The following is an 8,112-nucleotide window of genomic DNA, read 5'->3' as shown; positions in this document are numbered from 1 at the left end:
CCACGATTATACCATCATCGTCACCACCAGAGCAGTGGCAGAATACATCATGGCGGAACAACAACCTACCACCGTAGCGACAAACTAAGATTTTTGTTGATCAAAACCCAAAAAAAAAATCAAAATTACTATGCTTTTAACAGTAAGATTGAAGTTAAAAAAGAAAAAAAAACTAAACCAATAGACTTAGATCAAAACATCATCATCGTCAAGTTCCTCAATCCTATCATAAACAAAGTGCGGCTCAGTCCTGCCACACGGCTGCAACCGGAGTTGCCATGCCATGTGGCCTGAAAGCATCATCATCGGCTACAGTCAACAACAAAGAGATACCAAAAACCGTCATAAATAGCACCCGCATTAGTCGTACGTTGGCTCAAAACCAACACCCGATGGATTAACCGATAGCAACAACACAGTGTCATTAACACCGAAATCTGATGTTTCACACAGAGTTTGTAAATCCAAACCAAAACCACATTAACCCCGACACACAATTGTGTAGAAAACCATCGTACAACACAAAAGGCACACCAAAGGTAACACATTTTCTCCAGCACGAAATCCAAACCCAGCAAAGCAACTAACCTCGTTATCAACCGTGAAAATACTGTTCCCAACCATCACAGATTAATAGATTTGTTACTAATCAGTTACATATACATAAATAAACATCGACTACATCACCACCAGCGTAGTGCTACACCCACCGCCACTACACCGACGTCATCAAAACTGGCCAACGGCTTATGACTCTGTAGCAAACATATACCGTCGTACAAAGAAGTAGTACAATGGGTACACCGAAGCCGAAAAAGACGACGAGATGAGCGTCATAAGCCGGACACACCCACCGCCACCACACCGACCTCATCAACGCCGGTAACCAAAACCCCAGCGGACAAAGAACATCGGTGAGCGACGGAGATGGGCGTTGAACGGCGGGACGGCGAGATGAGCTCCATAGGCCGGATACACCCACCGCCACCACACCGACTTCATCAACGCCGGTAACCAAAAAACCCAGCGGACAAAGAACATCGGTGAGCCGCGGATATGGGCGTTGAATAGCGGGACGACGAGATGAGCTCCATTGGCCGGATACACCCACCGCCACCACACCGACTTCATCAACGCCGGTAACCAAAAAACCCAGCGGACAAAGAACAACGGTGTGCGGCGGAGATGGGCGTTGAATGGCGACAAGTTGTTTAGAGAGAGAAACATATTCTCAGATGGTCAAGTGAAAGAGAGAGAGTACAACTTTGCTTTTAAGCCCAAAATCAAAACCACACCGCCTCTAGCCACCGTTAAAGTTCAGACAAAGTTGACTGAAATTGATCCATGAATTCATCAGATTGTTCATATGATGAGGAGATGAGTGGGGGGGGGGAATTAGAAAGGCTAAATGATAACGTGGCATCATTAAAACAATTGTGATGATGAATCATCACATAATCACTGTTCATTCAACTCTCTAACTATCATATATTAATTCATTTGGTTATCTGTGTCCCTTTTTTTGCCTTGATATTCCCGCCAGTTCTAAAATGGTTTTTGATGAGGGTGTCAGCAACAGAAGTGGTGGTTGGTGAACATGGTTTTTGATGACCAAGCTTGGTCAAACCCCCAGCTTGGGGTTGTTTGTTAGACCATGTGTAGTGGTAAATCAAAATAATGCCCTCACCATGGGGCATTATTCGACACGTGTCATCCCAGTCAGCATGGGGCATTATAGCATAAAGTGGTGTAGTGGGGCATTATTCCAATAACGCCCATGCAATCATTTCCCAATTATTTTTTTTTTAATTTAAAACATAAAAAACTTCATTAATTTAAAATAAAAATTACATTACTTGAAATAAAAAAAACTGAAAAAAAAACAGAAAATAAAAAAACAGAAAATAAAAAAACCGAAAAAAAAATAAAGTTAAAAAAAAGAAGATTATCTAGAGTCCATATTTTTCTCGAATTTTTTGGCGACGCATTTGCGCAAGGATCAACACATCGCCTTGGAGGTGGTCGATAGGTTTGGACAAAAACTCAATGTCCTTTTCCATTTGCCTCGCCTCTTGCATCTCGTTAAACTTTTTGGTTTCGGCCACTCGTTCTTTCATAATCTCATAACGTTGGTGGCCGAGGTCGCGAATGTCTTGGAGACGACGGTTCATCTCCTCGAATCTTCCTTTAACTCGAGATTGGAAGATGACTCGACCGTTTTTTTCCCGGTTCGCTTATCCTTTCTTCTACCGGAGGGTCGGGTCAACTCTTCTTCAAGTTCCTCGTCAACGTCCACCACCTCATTTAAATCGACATTGCGGGCATCCGATGTCGGAGTTGAAGGGTCAACGGAGGATGATGTTTTTGACCTTTTAGCTCGACGTCTACTACTAGTCGTCATTGGATTAACTAGCGCCCACTTTGGACTTTTTCGTAGTAGATCCCAACACTTATAGTACGTGAAAGGGCATTTCGTTCTCTCGAACTCCTCCAAAGTCCTTATTAAAACACCGACGTCACTTTCACCGCTCAGGCGAGTATCGTAGTTACGTTGGTAAACTTCTTGGAACGCGTGAGACTTGTTGTTAATGTCGGTCCATTTGCTAGAAATGGAATCTTTGTCCCGATGTTCGCCTTGACTCCACGTGCTAAAAAAGAGTGCACGAACCCTATCCTAAAAAACGGGACCCGTTTGAAAGTTTGTTACAAATTAAAAAAAAAAGTAAAAATATAAGTTGTATGTTAAAAATAAAAGTAAAAAATAAGAAAAAAATATAAGAGTTACCGGTTTCTTCGTCCTCCGAAATGTCGAGCCATGCCCGAGTCAACGTGAATTCCTCCTCCTTCGTCCATTTAATGGTAGTTTTTGTACGTCGAGGTTCGTCCTTATCCTTCTTCTTATGCGACCTTCTGCCGCGTATTGATTTGTCTTGCACCGGTTCGGGTTGCGTCTCCGACACGACATCGACATCGGGTTCGGATTCGGCTTGTTGTTGTGACGGTTGCGACCCGCTGGCTAGCCGAAGGTGGGAGGCACAAACGGAGTGGCGCCACTCAAGTAAGCCGCGTACGTTAAAAAGCTCGGGTCCATGTCTTGAAGGTTATACGGGTTTTGTGGTTGGGTTGTGTTCGGGTTCGTGGGTCTTGCGGGGACACCAAAAGGGGGTCGGAATGGATGCATGATTGTATAAAAATAGGAGAAAGTGGGTTTTTTTAAAAAAAAATAGAAGAAAGTAGGGAGAAAGTAGGAGTTTTTTTATAAAAAATAGGAGAAAATGGGTTGATATATATATATATATATATATATATATAGTGGGTAAATTTTTGAATTAAAAAAAAATAAATACATTTGACCATTTGGCAACGGTCCAATCTCGCACCCCAATAAAATTTCAGCGTTTTAATTAAAATGCCAAACTGATTTTTTTTCAAAAATAACGCCCGGAAACGCCGGGTGTAATGGGGGAGGGGGCGTTATCCGGCGTTTTTTTTGAAAAATTTTTAAAAACCACGCCCCATTACGGGTGGTCTTATAACTCAACTCGGTCAATGGGCAAACTTGTTCAAACACACTGCGAATATGAATGGTTTATAAGACCGCCCGTAGTGGGGCGTTTTTTATAAAAAAAAATTCAAAAAAACGCCGAAACACGCCCTCAGCCCATTACCCATTACGGCCCGGCGTTTTCGGGCGTTTTCCGAGCCAAAAATTGTTTTGGCGTTCTTCAAATCACGCCGAAGCCGCCAAAACTTCATTTGTTTGCCCAATAAAATCTTGCCATGTGTGTATAATATTTGTGTGTGTATAATATTTGTGTGATTTTGGCAAAGGTTTTTTTTTTGAAGTTTTAATTATAAAAGGAAGAAGAAAGTTGCAGGTTGTAACTCAAGAAAGAAAAGAAGAAAGCGATTTTAGAAAAGGATTTTGCACATTAAGTCCCTAAAGTTTAATTGTATTTAAAAAAAAAGATTTAAAGTTCAAAACCTTTAATATTTCAAGTTTCAAAAATGCTAAATCAGTCCCTAAAGTTTCAAAAATACTTTTTTCCGGGTTTTTTTTTTTTATTTCTAGTATTTTATTTTTTTATTTAGTGAAGTATTTTATGTTTTTAATTAAAAAAAATTAATTATGATATTATTGGAAGGGGCGTTATTGGGCATTATTATTCCCACTACGACACTTTTGCAATAACGTTCAATAACGCTCCCATGCTGACTGTACTGCCACATGGTAGAAAATGCCCCATGGTGGGGGCATTGTTGAGCTAACCACTACGCATGGTCTAATGGGGAAGGAGATACAGGGGTAAAAAGACTTTATTGCCCCCACATGGGTTGCATATGACCAAGCTTAATGTTTAAAACAAACCAAGTTAGTGTTAATGGATCTAAGATGCAATGAGTTTTTCAAATAAAGGGTTGTGACTGAAATTATTGAAGTTAAAGGGCATCTATTGCAATCTCATACAAACATAAAGGACCAAAAGTGTAATTTACCCTAATACAAATCTGTGTCGTGTGTATGTCTATATAGTTATTTATACAGCAAGTGTTCGTGATCTCGAAACCCTTAAGATACGTGTCTAAGTAAAAATTCAAAAAAAATATTTAAAGTCATTAATTATCAAATGCACATAAATAGACCTATACGTAAATAATTTATAAACACATGTCTTGATGTCCTGATTGATTTATCACAGGCGTTCATCTCCATCACATCGTTTACCAGAAATCCCTAGATTTTTGCCAGGTGCCACACAATAACAAGGGGTAGTAATGCTTATACGATTCCGAATCAATCAGCGAAGTCCTTCCTTGAGTTCTCTGGGAGCTACTAGCCTGACAAAAGACAGATATTGCTCAGTACACTGAATAGTTGATACATAGATTTTAAGAAACTAAGAAAGGGTAAAAGTTTAGTGTAGAACACAAAAGAAACCTGTCCAGAGGAAATAGGTGATGATATAAGGAGGCTCACTTTCCATTTGTCATAACCTTTCCCACACAACTACCACTCTCGAACTTCCAAACCCTAGATTGTCAATTCATTTTGTATGTAATCAAACTTGTTTGTGTGAATCGAATACAAATCAATGATATTTAGATCATTGCGTATACATTTGGTAGATCCATCAGTGGATTCCACACACTATGGATCTGAATTGGTTAAATGTGTTCTTAAGTTTTGTGAAGAAAAAGATAACATCCTGGGCTTTCAATTTTAATTAATGGGTGGAGTTTAAGAAACCTTCCTACAACTATAAGCATAGTAACAATTTCAATTGAATTCTTTTGTGGGGTGTCACCGGACCTTGATGTCAGGTTGTGTTTGGTTTATTTAACCATGCAGTTTGCTCGAAACTACTCAGCTTCTCTTTGCAGTGGACACTTTTTCTAGTTGTGTGTGATACTTACCAATTTTCATATTAGCACATAAAAAACTTCAAGTGTAAGGAGTAATGTAGCTAGGAAAGGGGTATTTGTTTTTAACATTTACAAACTACTAGTATTAAAAGAAGCTTATGTGAAAGTGATATAATAAAAACCATATATGATACGTATATATCAAACAAATAAAAAACAATACCAAAATAATATAATTGCGAGAAGCTCCAACAAATTGACAAGTAAATAAATAAGAATGAGATTTTACCATATATGCACATTTATTTCCGAGATCACCAATTCCAACGACGGATTCTTTTCCTGGTCAAATCTGTGTAAAGAAGATCTGACGACAATTATTCAAATATAATGTTTTACTTAAATTTTTATTACTATATGATCCAAACAATAAATTCAAATTCACCCAAAAAAAGAAAGAGAAACGGATTAAAATTTAGGTACTAGTTTCTTAAGTCATTTAAATGAATACCAAAAAAGATATGTTTTTACATAAATTCTTACTTTTTTATTTTCACAAATACATCTTATTTAATTCACACTTTTAGCAAAGTTGAGATCATGTTCAGAAAGCATAAAGAACTAAATATGAATGTGTACCTGTGGCATAATAAAGAATACATCCTTGGAATTCCACAGTAGCAACAACATATGTTTACTTCTTTTCTGAATCAAAAATATATTCAAGAACACAAAAATAAGTATTTAGATAGTGTTATACCCTTAATCGTCAATTCACTTCTGGATTAGTCAGAACACCTAGAAGCTAAATCAAAGACATATACACAGAAGAGAGGGAAATTTTGCTAAACAATCAGATCTAGAAACACATCAATTTTCAAAAGTAGCAAACCATTCATCAGGTAAGAAATTAGAAATTAAATAGCGAACTTGCACCACATTGATCAAAAGATTTTATTCTAAACTTATTAAGAAGATATACACACACAAATATGTATTTATAAAAAACACTTATGTACCTTGTTTAGAAACAGAAGAGCTCTTCTGTGTGCAAAGGTCGATAAAGCAAGTGTGCACCGCTCTATTCTTGCACCCGGTAGAAGAAGAAGATGGATGAGTTGGATCAACTTGAAGGGGGAGGGACGCCTTTATCATCTTGTACTTATAAGGAGCATGGTTGGTTGGTGAGGGAGGGACGAGATGCTAAAATGACAGGCTGTGTATATCATATTATTTGAATACCATATAATACTATACATGCTTTTAAGGTGGGTTTGGTTGATAGGTGTGAAAACAAATATACGAGTTTCATTTTAACATTTTTCATAAAAGAAAAAGAGTTAACGTGTTTAGATTTTAATGTCCATCATCTATTATTTATTACTCAATGGTAAGCGATTGAGTAGTTTCATTTATCCCTTAGGGTCCATGAGTTTTCTAGGGGTTCTTGTTGATACAAGATAATGTTTATAGCCTAGTGATATGGTATGTCGATTGTATGGTGTTTATAATGTGTCTAGAAAGTTTAAATTAGAGTTTGGTTACATATGTTACAATTTTCAAAGGGTTCCGCGAATGAAGCCCCATTCGCCAGGAATGTCTAGGGAATGGGAGCAACGAATGTGGCCATTTTCAAGTGGAAAAGTAATTATAAACATTTTCAAATTAATAATAAACTTTTTATTTTGAACAACAATTCCTAGATCTTCTTAGAAAAGTACACCAATACTTGCACCTTTAGAATTTGAACGCCAACATCTTAGTTGTGTAGCACACCACTTGTGGAGGAATGACTCGACTCGGTCATTCCGGGTCAAATACAACCCGTTGACAAAACACGAATAAGGAAGATATTCGAGCATATCTTCATTCGGCAATATCTCCTGTAAATTAGGAGTCGCCTAACAGACTTCCTAAAATATGGGGAAACCCTAATAGCCACCCATAACTATAAATAGAGGAGTTCATCACAAAGGTAAATTCATTCATGCTCTTCTCAACTCTCTCTACTCTTTTTCCTTACTCCCGCAACGAATACTTATTCTTACGCCGGAGGGTGGTTACAGGAATAACCCCGTTCCTATAACGAGTCCTAACAGTGTTCTGTTTTGCAGAATGAAGGTTGGATCACTTCTCATCCAGTTACCGAATCCGTAGACGTGCTCAGGTACAGTTCTTACATTGGCGCCATTCGTGGGACCTGGCAAGTACTAACGAAACCTATTACCACGATAAGTGCTCCGAACGACGGTTCTGTGAACTCTAGCATGACGTTAACTTCGGAAGGAGGGGGTATGACGACAGTAGGCATCACAACAACGCTCACCGCCCCCACAGTAACTAGGTGTTTGACCCCAGAATTTGATGCAGAATTGCCCCCGGGTTACGAGCAGGGACAAGTGGACACAACTTCATCAAGAACGAGTCTCTCTCTCTCTCTCTCTCTCTCTCTCTCTCTCCAACAGTTACTATGGCGGGAATAACGTCTTCCGCGGATCTCACATAAGGAGTACCATTAAGCACGGGTTCCTCGCTGTTCACACCGGCCGCGGGGTCTCGAAACCATTACTACATGACGACACAACCGGTATACACGAGTGCAGACGGGACGTCATCCTACCTTTCACGCTGTATTCAGCGGCACTCACGGCGACTCTCATAACAGCCATATCGACGCCGCCTCATCAGCCAGTGAGGATGCCCCGAGCAGCTTTAAACACCCCGATCAAACCTGGAAACCAAGCTTAT

General features: G+C 39.0%; 1 long non-coding RNA gene across 1 annotated transcript; it reads right to left on the bottom strand.

The window, feature by feature from the left end:
* Nucleotides 1–4,658: 4,658 nt before the first annotated feature.
* Nucleotides 4,659–5,020, bottom strand: LOC110927889. The gene is made up of 2 exons (XR_002585980.1): nucleotides 4,940–5,020; nucleotides 4,659–4,839 (listed from the first exon to the last, which is right to left on the bottom strand). It is a non-coding gene; the product is annotated as an uncharacterized LOC110927889 (long non-coding RNA).
* Between the last annotated feature and the right edge of the window lie 3,092 nt (nucleotides 5,021–8,112).

Source organism: Helianthus annuus, chromosome 3, assembly GCF_002127325.2.
Source record: "Helianthus annuus cultivar XRQ/B chromosome 3, HanXRQr2.0-SUNRISE, whole genome shotgun sequence".
Taxonomy (NCBI): Eukaryota; Viridiplantae; Streptophyta; class Magnoliopsida; order Asterales; family Asteraceae; genus Helianthus; species Helianthus annuus.
Note: the sequence above shows the minus strand (reverse complement) of the source record. Positions and strands in the feature narration are given on the sequence as shown.